We start from the raw sequence: 20,886 nt of genomic DNA, 5'->3' as shown, positions 1-20,886 counted from the left end.
TCGGATTTCACACTATCCGGCCCAGGGCTGCAACGAGCTTCGCCTTTTTCGCGCGGCAAACAGAAATTGGTTTTTAGAGGATCTTGTTTGCTGCGCGAAAGAGGCGGAGAGGGTTGCAGCCTCAGGGCAGCTTATGTGAAATCCGACCGAAGCCCCACTGTGAAGAGAAGAGTGAGAGCAAAGTAAGCCTAGTGGGAAAGCAGTCCTAGAACCAAGCCTGACATTCTACACATTTCATGACTCTTGCTCTCCATACATGCAATGGCTTAGTTCAAGCATAATGTAAAACCATAGTTTATTTAAACTAACTAGGGTTAGAGCGATTGTCTGAACACAGGGTTTTTTTGCTAACTACGGTTACGGTCTTTCAAGACAGGATCTAACACCAGGCTATGGCGAACTCTACCAAGGTTTCATGTGCTGCCTGAAAGCAGACGCTTGGGTTAATCACGGGATGCTGCAAATTTCTGCCTAAGGGAGCTGTGATTTTTGAAAGGGACTTCTAGACTCCAATCGAGCTCTTGTACTGCAAAACCAATACCTATACTCTCTGAAACAGCAAAGTTCACGGTGATCATGTTTGGTAGACAAGCATACCTTAATGACTCATGAGTCAAGACTCTGCAATGTTTGCTGCACTACCAGCTTAGTGGAACAGCTTCCGAACAACTGCAGCTAGGCGGCGGTAGCCATGAGAGGGTTTTTTTCCTTGAGCAGGTCCATTTCTTCGTCTTGTGGCCTCTTTCCCATCTGCAGAGTAGGCAAAAATCTGTTCTCCCAAAGGGTCGTGGATTGTTGGGGGATAACACTTCCCATAAGGCTGTGGAAAAACGTACGTGTGTGTCTTGATAACGGGGTGGGGGGGGGGCGGGGGTGTTTAAATCCAAAAAACTAATCATAATCCCTAGCTGAATGCTTAGATCACAATTTATTCATCTGACTGGCTGTCGAGCAGCATGCAGAGACAATGAATCCAAGGCTTTTGGGGGGCAGGAACGCACAGGAGCAGAGCTCCGCCTGGGCTGGTCAGGGCTCCAGCTGGCATGCTGAGGAAGGCAACTTTAAACACCAGTTTGGTGTAGTGGTTAAGTGCGCAGACTCTTATCTGGGAGAACCGGGTTTGATTCCCCACTCCTCCACTGGCACCTGCTGGAATGGCCTTGGGTCAGTCATAGCTCTCGCAGAGCTTGTCCTTGCAAGGGCAGCTGCTGTGAGAGTCCTCTTAGCCCCACCCACCTCACAGGGTGTCTGTTGTGAGGGGAGAAGGTATAGGAGATTGTAAGCCGCTTTGAGTCTCTGATTCAGAAAGGGCGGGGTATAAATCTGCAGACTTCTTCCCCAATGACTTCAGCTTTCCCCAGTGTGCTTGCAGCAGCAGGTGGGCTGGGGAAGGCTCGGAGAAGCCCCTGCTGGGCTTCTACAAAAAAGCCCTGAATGGATCTATTGGGGGTGAAGGGAGAACACTCTTTGGGCTCTTTGAGACCATCATGCATAGAATCTGGCCAGTTGCACCAAACTGGAATGTAAGAATACACAAAAAGGACTCCGACTGCTCATGAACAGCCAATCTGCTTAATGAGATAATGACTCCCTGCTCACAGACAGGATCCGTAGCTCAATCCTGGTGCTGCCCACCCCGGCTACAGAGAGAAATAAATAAAACACACATGAAATTGCCTTTTACTGAACCAGACCATTGGTCGGCCAAGGTCAGTCTTGTCTACTCAGGCTGGCAGCGGCTCTTCAGGGTCTCAAGCTGAGGTCTTTTAGCCAAAGATAGAAGAAGAAGAAGAAGAAGAAGAAGAAGAAGAAGAAGAAGAAGAAGAAGAAGAAGAAGAAGAAGAAGAAGAAGAAGAAGAAGAAGAAGAAGAAGAAGAAGAAGAAGAAGAAGAAGAAGAAGAAGAAGAAGACGACGACGACGACGACAACTGCAGATTTATACTCTGCCCTTCTCTCTGAACTCAGAGTCTCAGAGCGGCTTGCAATCTATATCTTCTCCCCTCACAACAGACATCCTGTGAGGTGGGTGCGGCTGAGAGAGCTCTCACAGCAGCTGCCCTTTCAAGGACAACTCCTGCGAGAGCTATGGCTGACCCAAGGCCATTCCAGCAGGTGCAAGTGGAGGAGTGGGGAATCAAACCTGGTTCTCCCAGATAAGAGTCCGCGCACTTAACCACTACACAAACTGGCTCTCCAGGGACCTTCTGCATAACCAAGCAGAGGTTCTTCCACTGAGCCACTGCCCTTCCCAGAATTTGTCAAGGCATATAGGGATTGGAGGGATTGTGAGCTGAATTCTGGTTTCATCATTCTATTGTGTTTTTTGCTGTCAAGTCACAGCTGACTTAGGCGACCCTTCGGGGTTTTCAAGACAAGAGATGTTCAGAGATGGTTGTTGTTACCTACCTCCTCTTCCCAGCCCTGGACTTCCTCGGTAGTCTCCCATCCAAATACCGCCCAGAGCCAACCCTGCTTAACTTCCAAGATCTAACAAGATTGATATTAGGGTTGCCGATCCCCAGTTGGGGACAGGGAATTCCCTGGTTTGGAGGACCTCCATCTGCTCCAGAGTTATCTGAAGGGGGGCGGGGGGTTGAATGTCCACTGTCCCCTAGGGGTCCCTAGTCCCCATAGGGTAGAATGGAGAATTGATCCATGGGTATCTGGGCCTCAGGAGAGAGCTGTTTTTTGAAGTAGAGGCGCCACATTTTCAGCATAGCATCTGGTGCCTCTCTTCAAATCCTCCCCCCAAAATGCTCATTGAGTATCTTCTGTGCAGGCACACATATCCTCCCTCCTACCCCACTGCCAGCTCTGGCTTGGGCGGTACCGGAGGTGCTGAGGGTGGGGGCATTGCTGCATGGGAGCATGTGATCCCTGGGTGGGAACAAGTTTTTGCCTCAGGCACGCAGAGCCCTCTGGAGGCTTTCAACTGTAAAGACGTTTCCGATGGCAGGCAGGACCCATCGCTTTAAGGCTTCATGGCCTGTAGTGAGATTATGTAGCACTTGCTACACAGGTAATAAGTGGAAGCATGTGAGAAGCATGTGCAACCTATTAACCAATAAGTGATGTGATTGGCTGGTGGGGGTATAACTGCAGTAGCCACACTGCTACCTATTGTGGTGGAGTGGAGAGAATGAGAGGAGTGGAGTGGAGTACTGATGGATTGATGGATGTACGGATTGAGGGAGTGTATTACTGACTATTCTTTTGGACTGTGATGACTGTACCTTTGAACTGGCTGGACTAACTGTAAGTGGACTGACTATTGGACTGTACTTGACTTTGCTGTTGCCTAACCCTAATACAACTGTTGAACTGTCTGTCTGTGAGTCTGTCTTCATTAGAACTTTAGCTGAGGCTGGGCTGACCAGAGTGGCCCTCGGGGACATCTTCCAGCACACTCTGTCAGTCCCCATGTGTGCCTCCACAGAAGATGCTCAATGAATCATAGTTACAAGTAACTGCAACTTTGTTTTAAATTCTATACCAAAGGAGCAAATTATGCATTCCGTATGACTTGGGACCACTAGTTCTCAAATGTGCAGTGTCCTTATTCAGACCAGGGACATGGCACATGATCCCTAGTTTACAATTAGATATCAGAGCAGATGTTCAGGCCTACAACAGCAGAACCCAAGTCTACCAAACTGGAGAGCCAGTTTGGAGTAGTGGTTAAGTGTGCAGACTCTTATCTGGGAGAACCGGGTTTGATTCCCCACTCCTCCACTTGCACCTGCTGGAATGGCCTTGGGTCAGCCATAGCTCTGGCAGAGGTTGTCCTTGAAAGGGCAGCTGCTGTCAGAGCCCTCTCCAGCCCCACCCACCTCACAGGGTGTCTGTTGTGGGGGAGGAAGGGAAAGGAGATTGTGAGCCCCTCTGAGACTCTTCAGAGTGGAGGGTGGGATATAAATCCAATATCTTCATCTACCTCACAGGGTGTCTGTTGTGGGGGAGGAAGGGAAAGGAGATTGTGAGCCCCTCTGAGACTCTTCGGAGTGGAGGGTGGGATATAAATCCAATATCTTCATCTACCTCACAGGGTGTCTGTTGTGGGGGGAGGAAGGTAAAGGAGATTGTGAGCCGCTCTGAGACTCTTCGGAGTGGAGGGTGGGATATAAATCCAATATCTTCATCTACCTCACAAGGTGTCTGTTGTGGGGGAGGGAGGTAAAGGAGATTGTGAGCCGCTCTGAGACTCTTCGGAGTGGAGGGCGGGATATAAATCCAATATCTTCATCTTCCTTGAGTTAGTTCCTTCCCTCAAAAGCCTTTGCTTCGTGTTGGGGCCTGATTACAATTAATTTAAGGAGCCCCATGGCACAGAGTGGTAAAGCTGCAGTACTGCAGTCTGAACTCTCTGCTCATGACCTGAGTTCGATCCCCGGTGGAAGCTGGGTTCAGGTAGCCGGCTCGAGGTTGACTCAGCCTTCCATCCTTCCAAGGTCAGTCAAATGAGTCCCCAGCTTGCTGGGGGGGAAAGTGTAGATGACTGGGGAAGGCAATGGGAAACAACCCCGTAAAAAAGTCTGCCATGAAAACATCGTGATGCGACATCACCCTAGAGTCGGAAACAACTGGTGCTTTACCTTTTCTTTTTTAAAAAACAATTAATTTAATCAAGAAGCGATCAGGTTCTGAGGATTAACTTTTTAAAATAATGACTTAATTCCAGGACTTTTTTTTTTTAATTAAAAAGAGGTACTGGAACTCTCAAGGGGGGAACAAAGGAGAAACACCCAGGTGACCCTCATGAACTTGTAAACATCTTTTGAGAATTTTATTTCTAGGAAGAGGTTTCAGAACTCCATTCTGCTGCATTCCCCCAGGAACAAAAAAAACCTGCTTAATTCAATCTGACAAATAGCAAGTGGTATGTGCTGGTTAGAATCATAAAATCAAAGAGTTGGAAGGGACCTCCAGGGTAATCTAGTCCAACCCCCTGCACAATGCAGGAAACTCACAAATACCTCCCCCTAAATTCACAGGATCTTCATTGCTGTCAGATGGCCATCTAGCCTCTGTTGAATAACCTCCAAGGGAGGAGAGCCCACCACCTCCCGAGGAAGCCTGTTCGACTGCGGCACCGCTCTAACGGTCAGAAAGTTCTTCCTAATGTTGAGCCGGAAACGCTTTTGATTTAATTTCAACCTGTTGGTTCTTGTCCTACCTCCTCTAGATGACAGCCCTTCAAGTACTTGAAGATGGTGATCATATCACCTCCAGCCACCTCCTCTCCAGGCTAAACATGCCCAGCTCCTTCAACCTTTCCTCATAGAACTTGGTCTCCAGACCCCTCACCATCTTCGTCATCCTCCTCTGGACCCCTTCCAGCTTGTCTATATCCTTCTAAAAATGTGGTACCCAAAACTGAACACGATACTCCAGGTGAGGTCTTACCAGAGCAGAGTAAAGCGATACCATCACATCACGGGATGGACTTGGTTCTTGTAATAACTCCAGAACTAACCACTCAACCCATCAACCCACTGGAATGTCCATAGCATAAATACACTCCAGTGCTATTAAGCCAGAAGTCAGCATCCTTAGAGACGTCATGTCCTACCTTGTCCTAGAAGCCTTGCAAGTGAGACCAAGGTCTCACCTGCAAGACTGACTTCTTTGTGACATCAGAGCCCATTGTGAGATCACAGCAGATTAGCCAATGGCTTCAAGGCAAATCAAGGCAAGCAGAGAGAAAACAAAGCAGAGATGGAGGAGAAGAAAGCAAATCAAGAATAGTTGGTATCGTTTAGTGCTAGACTGCTGGCCCAAGACCTGGGAGTCCCAGGCTCTAATCTCCACTCAGTTATAAGGCTCATTTAGTGACTTCAGGCCTTGTAGGGTCGTTGTAGGGGCAAACTAGCAGAGAGAAGGTCAAGGGTTGCCAACCTCCAAGTGGGCCTGGGAGATCTCCCAGAAGTACCCCTGTTCTCCACACTAGAGAGATCAATTCCTTTGGAGCAAATGGCTGATTTGGAAGGTGGCCTCTATGGTATTATACCCTACCGAGGTCCTTCCTCTCCCCAAAACCTGCCCTACCCGGACTCCACCTACAAAATCTCTAGATATCTCCTAACCCAGAGTTTGCAAGTCTTGAAGAACTATGTATGTTTGCCTGAGGTAGCTAGAGTGCTGTATGCCTTATACCAGGGGTGTCAAACATGCAGTTCGGGGGCTGAATCAGGCCCCCTGGAGGGCTCCTATCAGGCCCCTGAGCAACTGGCTATCTGCTTCCTTTTCCCTCTCTCTTGCTTCCTTCTGCATAACAGCCTGCTTTGCAAGGCTTGCTCAATCACACAGGAGCTACAGAGCAAAACCTCTATTTTCTCCATTGGCTGAAGCTCCCCCCCTTGGGGAGGAAGGGTGAACGAATAGCTTGCTTTACCAGGCTCTCTCAATTGCACAGCAGAGCTACTGAGCCAAGCCTCTCTTCCTTCTAATGGCAGAGGCTCCTTGCCTTCCTGGTTCCCTGGGGAAGGAAGGAAGGAAGGAAGGAAGGAAGGAAGGAAGGAAGGAAGGAAGGAAGGAAGGAAGGAAGGAAGGAAGGAAGGAAGGAAGGAAGGAAGGAAGGAAGGAAGGAAGGAAGGAAGGAAGGAAGGAAGGAAGGAGCCAGAGTTTCCTTTCCCCCGTTCCCTGGATCCCATGGGAGAAGTACAAAGGAAGCATCTTTAAAACCAATGAGTGCTAACATTTTAAGCACGATTTAAGTTTTTAAAAATGTATATTTGGGCTTGTCTATGTTCTTTATAAAATTTATATCTCTGCTACCTAATCTTAACTAGGTACAAACATGGCCCAGCCTAGCATGGCTTGGCCCAACCCGACCTGGCCTAGCCCAACAAGGTCTCATTTATGTCAGAGCTGGCTAGGGTTGCCAATCCCCAGGTGGGGGCAGGGGATCCCCCGGTTTGGAGGCCCACCCCCTGCTTCAGGGTCTGACGAAAGCGGGGGGAGGGGAGGGGAATGTCTGCTGGGAACTCTGTTATTCCCTAGGGAGATTTATTCCCATAGAAAATCATGGAGAATTGATTTGCGGATATCTGGGGCTCTGGGGGGGGGCTGTTTTTTTGAGGTAGAGGCACCAAATTTTCAGTACTGCATCTAGTGCCTCTCCCCAAAATAACCCCCAAATTTCATAACGATTGGACCAGGGGGTCCAATTCTATGAGCCCCAAAAGAAGGTGCCCCTATCCTTCGTTATTTCCTATGGAAGGAAGGCATTGAAAAGGTGTGCCGTCGCTTTAAATGTGATGGCCAGAACTCCCTTTGGAGTTCAGTTATGCTTGTCACAGCCTTGATCTCGGCTCCACCCCTAATGTCTCCTGGCTCCACCCCCAAAGTGTCCTGGCTCCACCCCCCAAAGTCCCCAGATATTTCTTGAATTGGACTTGGCAACCCTAGATCCGGCCCTCATAACAAATGCCTTATACCAAGCTGAGAACTGGTGCCTATAAAAACTTCTGCATGCTTTCAACATGCAACATGTTTGTTTCCTTTTCCAATGTCTTCGTTATCTGTTCTGCTTACTTACTTACTTACTTACCTAACAACTTATTAGTGCTTGACTAAGGATTGGTGCCGTTACAGCCTTTTCCCTGTTTGACGCTGTGGAGGGAAGAGAGTGTTGAATTTGCGGTGCCAGGTCAACTTTCACGGCGACGGCCAATGAAACCACAAACACTGCTTTGGGAAGAATGGCATGGCTCAAGGTTGGGTTTACCCGATCCCGAGAATATCCTCAAAGCATTTGATCCCAACGGTGCATCTGATCCAGCCCCATCTGATTTGTCCATCTTCCCCCCACCCAGTACAGTGGTTCAGTTTGCAGACTTTTATCTGGGAGAACTGGTTTTGATTCCCCACTCCTCCACTTACAGCTGCTGGAATGGCCTTGGGTCAGCCATAGCTCTCTTGTCTGGGAGAACCGGGTTTGATTCCCCACTCCTCTGCTTGCAGCTGCTGGAATGGCCTTGGGTCAGCCAGAGCTCTCTTGTCTGGGAGAACTGGGTTTGATTCCCCACTCCTCTGCCTGCAGCTGCTGGAATGGCCTTGGGTCAGCCAGAGCTCTCTTGTCTGGGAGAACCGGGTTTGATTCCCCACTCCTCTGCTTGCAGCTGCTGGAATGGCCTTGGGTCAGCCAGAGCTCTCTTGTCTGGGAGAACCGGGTTTGATTCCCCTCTCCTCTGCTTGCAGCTGCTGGAATGGCCTTGGGTCAGCCAGAGCTCTCTTGTCTGGGAGAACCGGGTTTGATTCCCCACTCCTCTGCTTGCAGCTGCTGGAATGGCCTTGGGTCAGCCAGAGCTCTCTTGTCTGGGAGAACCGGGTTTGATTCCCCACTCCTCCACTTGCAGCTGCTGGAATGGCCTTGGGTCAGCCATAGCTCTCGCAGGAGTTGTCCTTGAAAGGGCAGCTGCTGTGAGAGCCCTCTCAGTCCCAACTACCTCACATGTTGTGCGGGGGGGGGGGAGGTAAAGGAGATTGTGACCCCTCTGAGATTCAGAGTATAGGGCAGGATATAAATCCAACATCTTCTTCTTTTTCTTCTTCTTCCTCAGATGAAGTACAGGGCTTTTTTTTTTTTTGTAGCAGGAATTCCTTTGCATATTAGGCCACACACCCCTGATGTAGTCAATCCTCCAAGAGCCAGTTTGGTGTCGAGGTTAAGTGCGCGGACTCTTATCTGGGTTTGATTCCTCACGCCCCCACTTGCAGCTGCTGGAATGGCCTTGGGTCAGCCATAGCTCTTGTAGGAGTTATCCTTGAAAAGGCAGCTGCTGTAAGAGCTCTCTCAGCCCTACCTACCTTACAGGGTGTCTGTTGTGGGGTGAACATAAGAACATAAGAGAAGCCATGTTGGATCAGGCCAACGGCCCATCAAGTCCAACACTCTGTGTCACACAGTGGCAAAAAATTTTATATACACACATACACTGTGGCTAATAGCCACTGATGGACCTGTGCTCCATATTTTTATCTAAACCCCTCTTGAAGGTGGCTATACTTGTGGCCGCCACCACCTCCTGTGGCAGTGAATTCCACATGTTAATCACCCTTTGGGTGAAGAAGTACTTCCTTTTATCCGTTTTAACCTGTCTGCTCAGCAATTTCATCGAATGCCCACGAGTTCTTGTATTGTGAGAAAGGGAGAAAAGTACTTCTTTCTCTACTTTCTCCATCCCATGCATTATCTTGTAAACCTCTATCATGTCACCCCGCAGTCGACGTTTCTCCAAGCTAAAGAGGGGGGGAAGCTCCAAGCTAAAACCCTATTTTTTTTTTTTGGCAAGTTTAATGCCATTGGTTTGCTCTGAAGTGTTCAGTTCTTTTGAGCCGCTGTGCAGAGGTAACGTTGACATGCCGTGCATCCGTCGCTAACAGCAAATAGGGTGGGGGGGAGGTATAGGAGATTGTGACCGCTCTGAGACACTGAGATTCAGAGTAGAGGGCAGGATATAAATCCAAATCCAATATCTGAAATACTCCAAATGCCAGAAGGGTGCGGCCATGTGCTCCCTGCTGCTCTCCAGCTACCTCTCAGCCAGCGTCGTACTTCAGCTTCCTCTTGTCTCCAGGCTTTCTCTGCCTGCCTACCGGACACGCAGCTCCTGAAACAGAACAGGGAAGCCAGACTCTTTGTGCCACAGCTCTTGCGCACCCTGGAATTCTTGGCTTCAGCCCCAAACGTACAAAGCTCATAAAACAAGCAGAGGCTGCGGCCTCCAAAAGTGAAGACGAAGAAGAGAACAAAGCTCAGTCATTAAACAAAATGCCAGCCCCTGCCTGGGTTGGTCTCTCAGATTGTTTGACCTTGCTGTTAGCAACGGATGCACGGCATGTTAACGTTACCTCTGAACAGCGGCTCACAAGAACTGAACACTTCAGAGCAGACCAATGGCATTAAACTTGCCAAAAAAAAAAAATAGGGTTTCCATCCTCAAAAGAAGATAAGAGACCATGGCCCATTGTTTGTGTGGCACAGGTAAAGTAGAAGCTAATGAACATACTCTGCTTGTATGTCGTCTCTATAAAGAAATACGAACCAAATTTATCCAACCTTCACCGGTGAAATTTATGAGTCTTCCGGACTCTGAATTAAGGAATATACTTCCGGCGGATTCTAACTCCCAAGTTACACTTGCTTGCTCCGCATTGTTAGCTGCAGCCTTTGGAATTCGCAAAGACTACACAAAGGAGTGATAAAAATGTCCCTTAGGCTTTGCATTCGTCCTTTTATTTTCTCCCCCCACCCCGCCGTCAAGAATGCTATAAGGTCCCCCTCCCCTTAAATACGTCCTTCTTAAGCCCTTGTATACTATAATATACCTGTGAGGTGGGTGGGGCTGATAATATACCTGTGAGGTGGGTAGGGCTGAGAGGACTCTCACAGCAGCCGCCCTTTCAAGGACAACTCCTGCGAGAGCTATGGCTGACCCAAGGCCATTCCAGCAGGTGCAAGGGGAGGAGTAACTGGCTGAAGGTCACTCAGTGAGTTTCCCTGGTGTTAGGGTTTGAACCTGGATCTCCTGGATAGAGAAACCTTTACATCACACTGGCTGTCATGTAATAAAATGTCATGGAACGTCAAAGATCTCCCGCCACTCAAAACGTCCTCCAGTAACAGCCAACAAGCTGATCCCGAAATGTAGGGGAACTTTCAAAATGGCCTACAGTACAGCAAATGAAAAATGATGCATGACATCCTTTCAGTGCCCAGAAGCAGCGAGGGCAGATTTGGATTTGGAGGTCCAAACTCTTGTGGTATCCCCAGATCTGACTGATCTCAGCAGCTAGCCCTTTGAGGTCCTCTCATGTGTCAGAAAACCTGTGAGGTATGGCCTTTAAGTCACTTATAAATCCCAACACAAGCTAACAAATGAAGATAGGTCCAGGTAGGTAGCCATGTTGATCTGAAGCAACAGAACAAAGTAGGAGTCCAGTAGCACCTTTAAGACCAACAAAGTTTGATTCAGAATGTAAGTTTTCATATGCATGCACACTTCATCAGACAATGGAACGGGGTACAGTGAGCAGAGCTACGTATAGCCAGTAAGCAGTGGTTAAGAATCAAAGATTTCAGGTTTTCACGGCTGGCATCATCATTAGGGTTTGTAGAATCTCTCGGGCTCAAGTGCCGTGTTCTACTGGAGAAAGTTTTTCTTCCAGACGTTTCGTTCTCAGCTGCGGAGAACATCCTCAGTGGCGTTGCAGCCGGAGCAGGCGTTCTGACAGCAGCCAAGAAGGTCAGAATGCCTGCTCCGACTGCAACGCCACTGAGGATGTTCTCCGCAGCTGAGAACGAAACGTCTGGAAGAAAAACTTTCTCCAGTAGAACACGGCACTTGAGCCCGAAAGATTCTACAAACCCTAATGAGTGGTTAAGAATGCAAAGTGGTACAAAGTTAGAATCCAAAGTGGTACAAAGGATAATGTTGCCATTGGATTCTAAATTAATCTTTGGCTGGTGAAGGTTAAAAAAACCTAAACCGGTCCCAACTTTTTCCTTCTTTGGATTGCTATTTGCAATGTGACTTTAAGAAGAAGGCTTGTTTGCCGACCTTTTCATCCTTTGGATCAGTATTTATATAATTCTTTAAGAAGAAAGCTTTTTTGGTAACTGATGTATAGGGCTTACAGCAAAAGGGGAACTTTTCCTTCCAGCTTTTTATGGACTATTATATATTGCACATGGTATTTTTGTCGATATAACCTCTTGTAGAGTGCTTGTTTTTTTTACAGATGATGATGATGACCACGACGACGACGTATTGGATTTATATCCCGGTTCCACTCCGAATCTCAGAGTCTCACAATCTCCTTTGTCTTCCTCCCCTACAACACACACCCTGTGAGGTAGGCGGGGCTGAGAGGGCTCTCACAGCAGCTGTCCTCTCAAGGACAACTCCTACGAGAGCTATGGCTGACCCGAGGCCATTCCAGCAACTGCAAGTGGAGGAGTGCGGAATCAAACCCGGTTCTCCCAGATAAGAGTCTGCACACTTCACCACTACACCAAACTGGCTGTCTACACCAAAGTGGTACAAAGGATAATTTTGCCATTGGATCCTAACATTGTACCACTTTCCATTCTAAACCACTGCCTACCAGCTATACGTAGCTCTGCTCACTGTGCCCCATCCCATTGTCTGAAGAAGTATGAAGGCTTCCATTGTGAATAAACTTTGCTGATCTTAAAGGTACTACTGGACTCCTGCTTTGTTCTAACAAATGAAGACATCACATCTGGCAGAATCACACGAGCCGTTTCTCCACCCATCCCAACGGCAGTGCAACCCAAGTCGCTGGTGAATACTTAGAAAAATCAATCCATTCTTAGGAACGCGGATCCATTTCTGGATGCTTTGTGTTGAGAAGGGGGAGGCTAAATTTATCTGTTAATTTATTCGCAAATGAATAATTCAGCCAGTTTGGCTCACGCCCATGCTGAGATTGCTTACAGCTTCCTCTCTGTTTCGAACACAGTCTGTCGGCTATAATGCAGGGACGAAGCACCAGGACCTCTCTCTTCACAGCACCCGGGTAAATACCAAGCGAGGCCTCCCCAGCAGTAGCTGGCCGAGGCAGCTTTCAATAATCATATCTGGCCCTCGCAACAATAGTGTCCTTTCAATCCCCGGTTTTCTTCTGTAAGGGAGGATCGCCGTAAGGAATGAGGATGCCATTGATAAGATTTCCCAGCATCCAGAGCCATCCCAACTTTCCCATTCTATGTAACAAAAACTTATCAGAATAAGCAAGGACTTTTCATAGAATCATAAAGCTGGAAGGGACCTCCAGGGTCATCTAGTCCAAACCTTGCACAATGCAGGAAACCCACAAATACCTCCCCCCAAATTCACAGGATCTTCATCGCTGTCAGATGGCCATCTAGCCTCTGTTTAAAAACCTCCAAGGAAGGAGAGCCCACCACCTCCCGAGGAAGCCTGTCTCACTGAGGAATCGCTCTAACGGTCAGGAAGTTCTTCCTAATGTTGAGCTGGAAGCTCTTTTGATTTAATTTCAACCCATTGGTTCTGGTCCCACCTTCTGGGGCCATAGAAAACAATTCCACACCATCCTCTAGATGACAGCCCTTCAAGTACTTGAAGATGGTGATCATATCACTTCTCAGCCGCCTCCTCGCCAGGCTAAACATGCCCAGCTCCTTCAACCTTTCCTCATAGGACTTGGTCTCCAGACCCCTTTTGAAACACATTTTTTTAAACGCAACTAATCGCTCTCAGATGTAAACTGAATTCCTTGGGACTTTCTCAGTGGAACAGATAAAAGAACATAAGAGAAGCCATGTTGGGTCATGCCCATCCAGTCCAACACTCTGTGTCCCACAGTGGCCAAATAAAACCCAAATGCCATCAGGAGGTTCACAAGTGGGGCTAGAAGCCCTTCCACTTTGCCCCCCCCCCAAGCACCAGGAATACAGAGCATCACTGCCCCAGACAGTTCCAATAATTTGCTTTGGCTAATAGCCACTGCTGGACCTCTGCTCCATATTTTTATCCAATCCCCTCTTGAAGCTGGCTATGCTTGTAGCCACCACCACTTCCTGTGGCAGTGAATTCCACATGTTAATCACCCTTTGGGTGAAGAAGTACTTCCTTTTATCCGTTCTAACCCGACTGCTCAGCAATTTCATTGAATGCCCACGAGTTCTTGTATTGTGAGAAAGGGAGAAAAGTACTTCTTTCTCTACTTTCTCCAAAAGGATTTGCTTTCTCACCCAAATATGGAATTCACTGCTGCATGTAGTGTTGGCAGCTACAGGCACAGAACGCTTCAAGAGTGGAATGAATAAACAGACCGAGCAGAGGTCCATCAGTGGCTATTAGCCACAATGAACACTATGTCAGGAAGAGTGAGGCTCTGTATTCTTGATGCTTGAGGGGCTGCAGTGGGAGGGCTTTTGGAATTCTGGCCCTTTTGGTGGACCGCCTGATGGCACCTGGGTTCTGGCCACTGTGTGACACAGAGTGTTGGACTGGATGGGCCACTGGCTTGATCCAACATGGCTTCTCTGATGTCTGGGACAGTGAGACTCTGTATTCTTGGTGTTTGGAGGTCAATAATGGGAGGGCTGCTGGAATTCTGGCCTTGTTGGTAGACCTCCTGATGGCACCTGGGTTCTGGTCACTGTGTGACACAGAGTGTTGGACTGGATGGGCCACTGGCCTGATCCAACATGGCTTCTCTTATGTTTTCACGACCGCATTAGAATACTTGCAGGAATGCCTGTGTTGCAGATTTTATCCTTGTCTATGTAGCCTGGCTTTTCATGTTTCTCCTCCACCCACCCAAGTAGGAATCCAACAAGATCCTAAACAAAGTTTATTAACATAAAAGCCAAGGATAGTTCAAAACAAACATGTTATAATGTGCTTCCTTAACAAAAGACAGAGCAAGAGTCTAGGGCCTTCAAAACGGAGCTGTTCCACCAGGTTTTTGGTTGAGGACACTACACCATCTGACTTCCCTGCTCAATATGGCTCTACTCTCTGTCCACAGGACTGTCAACATCTGATCTAGGGTTGCCAATCCCCAGGTGGGGGCAGGGGATCCCCCGCTTTGGAGACCCTCCCCCTGCTTCAGGGTCATAAGGAAATGGAGGGAGGAGAGGGAAATGCCTGCTGCAAACTCTATTATTCCCTATGGAAACCGATTCTCATAGGGTTTAATGGAGAATTGATCTGCAGGTATCTGGGGCTCTGGGGAGGCTGTCTTTTGAGGTAGAGGCAGTAAATTTTCAGCATAGCATCCAATGCCTCTCCCCAAAATACCCTCCCAGTTTCAAAAAGATTGGACCAGGGGGTCCAATTCTATGAGCACCAAAAGAAGGTGCCCCCATCCTTCATTATTTCCAATGGAGGGAAGGCAGTCCCTTTAAATGTAATGGCCAGAACTCCCTTTGGAGTTCAGTTATGCATATCAGAACTTTGCTCCTGGTTCCAACCCTAATGTCTCCTAGCTCCACCCCCAAAGTCTCCTATCTCCACCCTCAAAGTCCCCAGATATTTCTTGAATTGGACTTGGCAACTCTAATCTGATCTGCCTTTTCCAGCTATAGGGTCTTATGTGCGATACAATAGTTTAGGTTCTTGATATCTTGATATTTTAATAGATATTTTAATATCTATTCTAATTGATAAATAATTTTATTGTTAAAAGGCTTGTGATTTCCTAATTGTTTTTATGCTACTTGAGGGAGGGAGCCAGTTTGGTGTAGTGGTTAAGTGCACGGACTCTTATCTGGGAGAACCGGGTTTGATTCCCCACTCCTTCCCTTGCAGCTGCTGGAATGGTCTTGGGTCAGCCATAGCTCTTGCAAGAGTTGTCCTTGAAAGGGCGGCTTCTGGGAGAGCCCTCTCAGCCCCACCTACCTCACAGGGTGTCTGTTGTGGGGGAAGGAGATAAAGGAGATTGTAAGCCGTTCTGAGACTCTGATTCAGAGAGAAGGGAGGGGTATAAATCTATGGTCTTCTTCTTCTTCTTCCTTTCGCTTCCCCTCCCCAGAACAGACACCTTGTGAGGTAGGTGTCAGAAACCAGTCCCTGACAATGCTCCGCTGCATGGTTGCTGTTCTCTGACTGATGTTGGGATTGTTGATGCTATTGCCATGGGCTTATTGTGAAGTGCCTTGCCCTCTCAGCCCCACCCACCTCACAGGGTGTCTGTTGTTGGGGAAGGAGATATAGGAGATTGTAAGCCGTTCTGAGACTCTGATTCAGAGAGAAGGGCGGGGTATAAATCTGCAGTCTTCTGCTTCTTTCTTCTTCTTACCTGCTCTGAGCCTGCTTGTGGGGAGGGCGGATCAGAAATCAAATAAATAAATAAAAATTATCATTTATTTATTAAAAACATTTATTCCACTTCTCTGGGAGCAAATGGCTGCCTTGGAAGGTGGTCTGCATGGCATCCTACCCTACTGAGGTCCCTCCCCTCTCTAAAGCCCGCCCTCCCATGCTCCACCTCAAATCTCCAGTTATAACCAAACCCAAAGTTGGCAACCCTAGGGTCCTCTTCTGCTGACTAAAAGTATGCAGAAAGTCATGGGGCCGGGGTGCACAGGATGGGGCCAGCTGTGTGGAACGCAACAGTAGTATGGTGGAGAATTGGGGGAGACAGGGTGGAAAAGTGGTTTGGATTCAACCTCTTGTATTCATTGGACAGCACAGTAGGTACAGGGGGAATTGGTCAGGAACCCTTCATTGAATGCTTTCCAGCGTCCTGCTCTAAAGATGTAGATCAGGGGTGGCCAATAGCAACTCTCCAGATTTTTTTTGCCTACAACTCCCATCAGCCCCAGCAAGCATGGCCAAATGGCTGGGACTGATGGGAGTTGTAGGCAAAAAACATCTGGAGAGCTACCGTTGGCCACCCCTGGTGTAGATCCATTTCAGCAGACATGGAACATTCTAATATTCACAATAGGGAGAGGTAGCATCCATTTTGATGCATGTAATTCGGTTCAACTGAAGCTCAAATACTTTGGCCACCCAATGAGAAGGGAGCACTCCCTGGAGAAGACTCTGATGCTGGGAAAGACAGAAGGCAAAAGAAGAAGGGGACGGCAAAAGAGGAGATGGCTGGACAGCGTTACTGATGCAACTAACACGAATTTGAGCAGGCTTCAGAGGATGGTGGAAGACAGGAGGGCCTGGCGTGACTTTGTCCATGGGGTCACAAAGAGTCGGACTCAACTGTGCGACTGAACAACAACAAAATCGGTTCAACAAAAGAGATGGATGGGAAGAGTTGGGGGATGATATGGCTTTATTGACTTGCAGTTGAGATTATCATCAAAAAGTCGCTAACACAAACCCATCTATTTGCAGTTGGATAAAACAAAGATATTCACAAGTACAGCAGTTAGTTCAAGCGCTCTTGATTCCTTCCTTGAATATTTAATCGGTCGTATTTTATGTATCCCTATTTTTTAGAAAAGGCAAATGCAGCTTTAACTCCGTGTTTTTCAATACATGTCTGCTGGGGAAAGCGCTTATTCATTTGCTTGAGTCACTCTAGATTTGATCTTGACTTGTACGGGGACACCATTATTTCCATTTTTGCTATTTGCACTTTGATAGATTTGGAAAAATCAGTATGAATGAGAATATGAATGCTATGGAACATCTTTCATCACCTGAAAAGTTTCACTCATTTTTCGTTGCAGACACTTCAGCATTTTAATTCAAAAAATGCTCTTTAACCACTTGCCATAGAAAAGAATTATTAAAAGCACAGGGGGGGAAATTCTTTCCCAAGTCACAAGAAGGTTATTAAGATTTTCTCTCCCGGAATCCTGAATATACATTGTAAACGAACAAATGAAAAATCATGATGGAAACTTTTGAAACTGGGATTCAAAATAAAATACCAGAGAGTGACAAAAATTAGACCTGGGGAGAATATTTTACTACATACATTTCTTTGTCATACATGTAGAACAATTCTTTAATTCATGAGTTTCAGTACTACTTGTGAGCTGGGGATGCGTTAGGCTTAGATAACCAGTGAAATGATAATCCTTGAAAGGTACTTGTGGTTTCTCTGTTTTGAAGATGGAAGGTATTGACATGTAGCCAAACTCATGGTCCCTCTGATGGAATGCCGTTTACATTTAGGGTTGCCAAGTCTAATTCAGAAAATATCTGGGGACTTTACGGATGGAGCCAGGAGACTTCGGGGGTGGAGCCAGGAGACTTTGGGGCGGAGCCAGACTTTCCCATTTCCAAAATAAATGCATAAAAATAACAGCAGTGCAGTTCACCTGAATAGTCATCATTTCCTCATCCCCCAGTAGCTGCAATTCTAGTAAATGAAAGTGTGAACACACAAAAAGCAGCCAAAATGCACAGAGTTTGCAGGCCATTTCCAGTCCAGAGCACCCACTTCCCCTCAGCCTCTATACCAGGGGTGGCCAAACTGTGGCCCGGGAACCACATGTGGCTCTTTCACACTTATTGTGCAGCTCCTGGAGGCTGAGGCTTACTCTTGAGCAGTGTTCCCTTTCAGCTGAGTTAGTGGGAGCTTGCTCCCAGTTTTTTTAGCCTCTGGCTCACCCATCTTTGTCTTAGCTCAGGAAAAATGGCCGCGGAACAAAGTAATTGATGCAGCAGCTCACAACTTTAACGCTAGTAGCTCACAAAGTAGAATTTTTTGCCTACAAGATTCCACAGCTTAGAGGGAGTATTGCTCTTGAGTAAGAGTGCATAGCGTTGGGACCTCAGTCAGCCTCTGAATGCCGACCCATAGGTAGGCAACTATTTCCACCATGAGTGAAGCAGGGGGAAAGGGGGAAATAGACAGACTTGCAAGCTCTTTTCCTCCACCACAGAGGTCATCCAGACACCTAGTGCACGGAAAGAGAGTGCAAGAACCAAGGGAGAAAAGTGAGTATATAAGGTTCATGGAGTATTTGTTCATGTCTTGTGGCTCTCAAACACCTGAAGTTTATTCTTTGTGGCTCTTACATTAAGCAAGTTTGGCCACTGTATTACCCATGGTCCTAGAGATTCCTACAAGCAATAAATTGTGGCCAAAGAAATGCAGCTTTATTCAGCTTTCACAAATGAAAATATCCCTCACCCACCCAGTGAGCTTTATAAGGAGAAAGGAAAGTCTACTTCACAAGGCTAGCAGTCTGCCCAGGAAACCAGGCTGGAGTGGAAGGTTTCTCTACGGCTTGCACACAGCTTAGAAGTTTGTCCTCCCTTGCTGAGGCCTCTTCACTCCCAAGCTGTCTTCTGTGCTTGAAACTGTTCTCCCTCTGCGTCCAAAGCCACCAACCTTTTCCCCACACAGCTTACCTCGGAGTGACATCCCTCTTCACCGCGCAGCGTCTGCTCGGATTTCTCACCGTCTGCTCCGCAGAAGCAGGAAGTGCCGGGCCTTTTGCGTCGCAAATGTAAATCGCTAAAACCCAGTTTACGTTAGCGACGCAAAAGCCGCGGCTCTTCCTGCTTCTGCGGAGCAGATGGTGGGAAATCCGAGCAGACGCTGCGCGGTGAAGAGGGACGTCGCCCCGAGGTAAGCTGTGTGGGAAAACGGTTACCGTCTTCCAAAGCTGTCCTTGAAGCCACCGCCCTCTCTCCAAAGTTGCCTGCTTCTTATCTACACAGCTCTCCCATCCCAGGTGTTCTTCATTTACAATGCTGTGTAGGGTTTAACCCCCTGCTGCCCTGGGGCTTCCATTCATATGGAGAAGGGCTGTATGGCTCACCACATCTCCTCATGTCATTTCCACTGCAGCCACCCCTGCTCTATACTGTCCCTTATGGGCTGCTGACCCTGAGGAACAACATTTATGGAGGCTTCCAATGTTCTCTCTAAGCCATGGAGTCTTGTGAGCAAAAATTCTACTTTGTGAGCTACTGGCTTTAAAGTTTGGAGCTACTGGCCTTAACGTTGTGAGCTACTGCATAAATTAGTTTGCTTTGGAGCCATTTTCCCTGAGCTAAGACAAAAATGTGTGAGCCAGAAGCCAAAAATCTGTGAGCTAGCTCACACTAACTCAGCTTAAAGGGAACACTGGTTGCAACAGGAAGGGAAGCAGGAAATTCTGCATGCAAGAAGATCTGGTAGGGCAAGTGTTAGGAGAATTCTCTTGCTCCGGTACACTTGGCAGTTCCCCCCCACACACACACACACACAATGGGTTAGATGTTGAGCCTCTTTGACCCTTGCTTGCCTTCAGTTTCTTCTTATATAGAACCTCTCTTCTTCTCTCTCTTACCTGGGCTTGGAGCTGTAGCAAGTTAATCTTTATGAAGTAAATCTGTTCACAGTAAGTGCCTACAGGAATACGTCATGTCAGATGTGTTTCTATTTTTGTAAAATGTATTTCTCTTGTTAGGGGTGGAATTCTAGCAGGAGCTGCTTTGCCTATTAGATCACACACACCTGATGCAGCCAATCCTCCAAGAGCTAGCCTTGTAAGCTCGTGGAGGATTGGCTACATCAGAGGTGTGTGGCCTAATAGGCAAAGGAGCTCCTGCTAGAATTCCACCCCACTTGTTACCATTGGAGTCAGATCATTTTTGTAATTTGTTTGAACCCCATTTTTCCCTGAACCGTGGAGGATTGGGGGTACTGTGTGAAGCATCTGTGCTTCCAAGGCAAGTGATTTTTAAAATTATTTTTACATTTAACCCAACGGAAACTGCCACTCCACAAAGTCCATGTTGGTTGGTTGGTTGGTTGGATATATGTCATCAAAATGAGAGATGCTGCAAATTTCCTGTTAGATGAAATTGACAGTCAAATTTTTCGATAGCCAGATGTGAGCTGATCACCTGGTCTGATCAGCTGGCATGGAACAACTCACATACCTGCTGTGTCGGTTTCCATTCCGCCCACCCCCCAAAAAACCCTCACAAGCATGAGCAAAGTGCTGCCAATCCAAGCAGAACTGTTTAAACAAGTGCCAAAGAATAGGCTATTTTTTTTAAAAAATGCATTTATTGTTGCCTGTTTTAATGTGTGGCTGCACCTGTACAGCAAGCCACCATTTTCAGTTATCAGAAAGTGTTAAATAAACAAAATAGTGCAAGAGTGCCAATCTTTTGAGCATATTTCATTTATTTATTTATTTTTAAAAAACCAACTTCAATTGTGCTTGTGTGCGTCCTTTACAAAGTTTATTCCGGCATTACATTTTATGACACGCATGGCCTGGCCCAGCCAGCTCTCATTTAGGTCAGATCCGGCCCTCATAACAAATGAGTTTGACACCCCTGATCTAGATAATACAAGGAATGATCTAGATCATACAAGTTTGACACCCCTGATCTAGATCATACATATCCTTTGAGCTCTGCAGAGAGTACTTCATTTATCAAGATGTAAAATACTAGATCTGATCAATTTACA

This window comes from Heteronotia binoei, chromosome 10 (genome assembly GCF_032191835.1).
Source record: "Heteronotia binoei isolate CCM8104 ecotype False Entrance Well chromosome 10, APGP_CSIRO_Hbin_v1, whole genome shotgun sequence".
NCBI lineage: Eukaryota > Metazoa > Chordata > Lepidosauria > Squamata > Gekkonidae > Heteronotia > Heteronotia binoei.
This window is presented reverse-complemented; position numbering follows the sequence as displayed.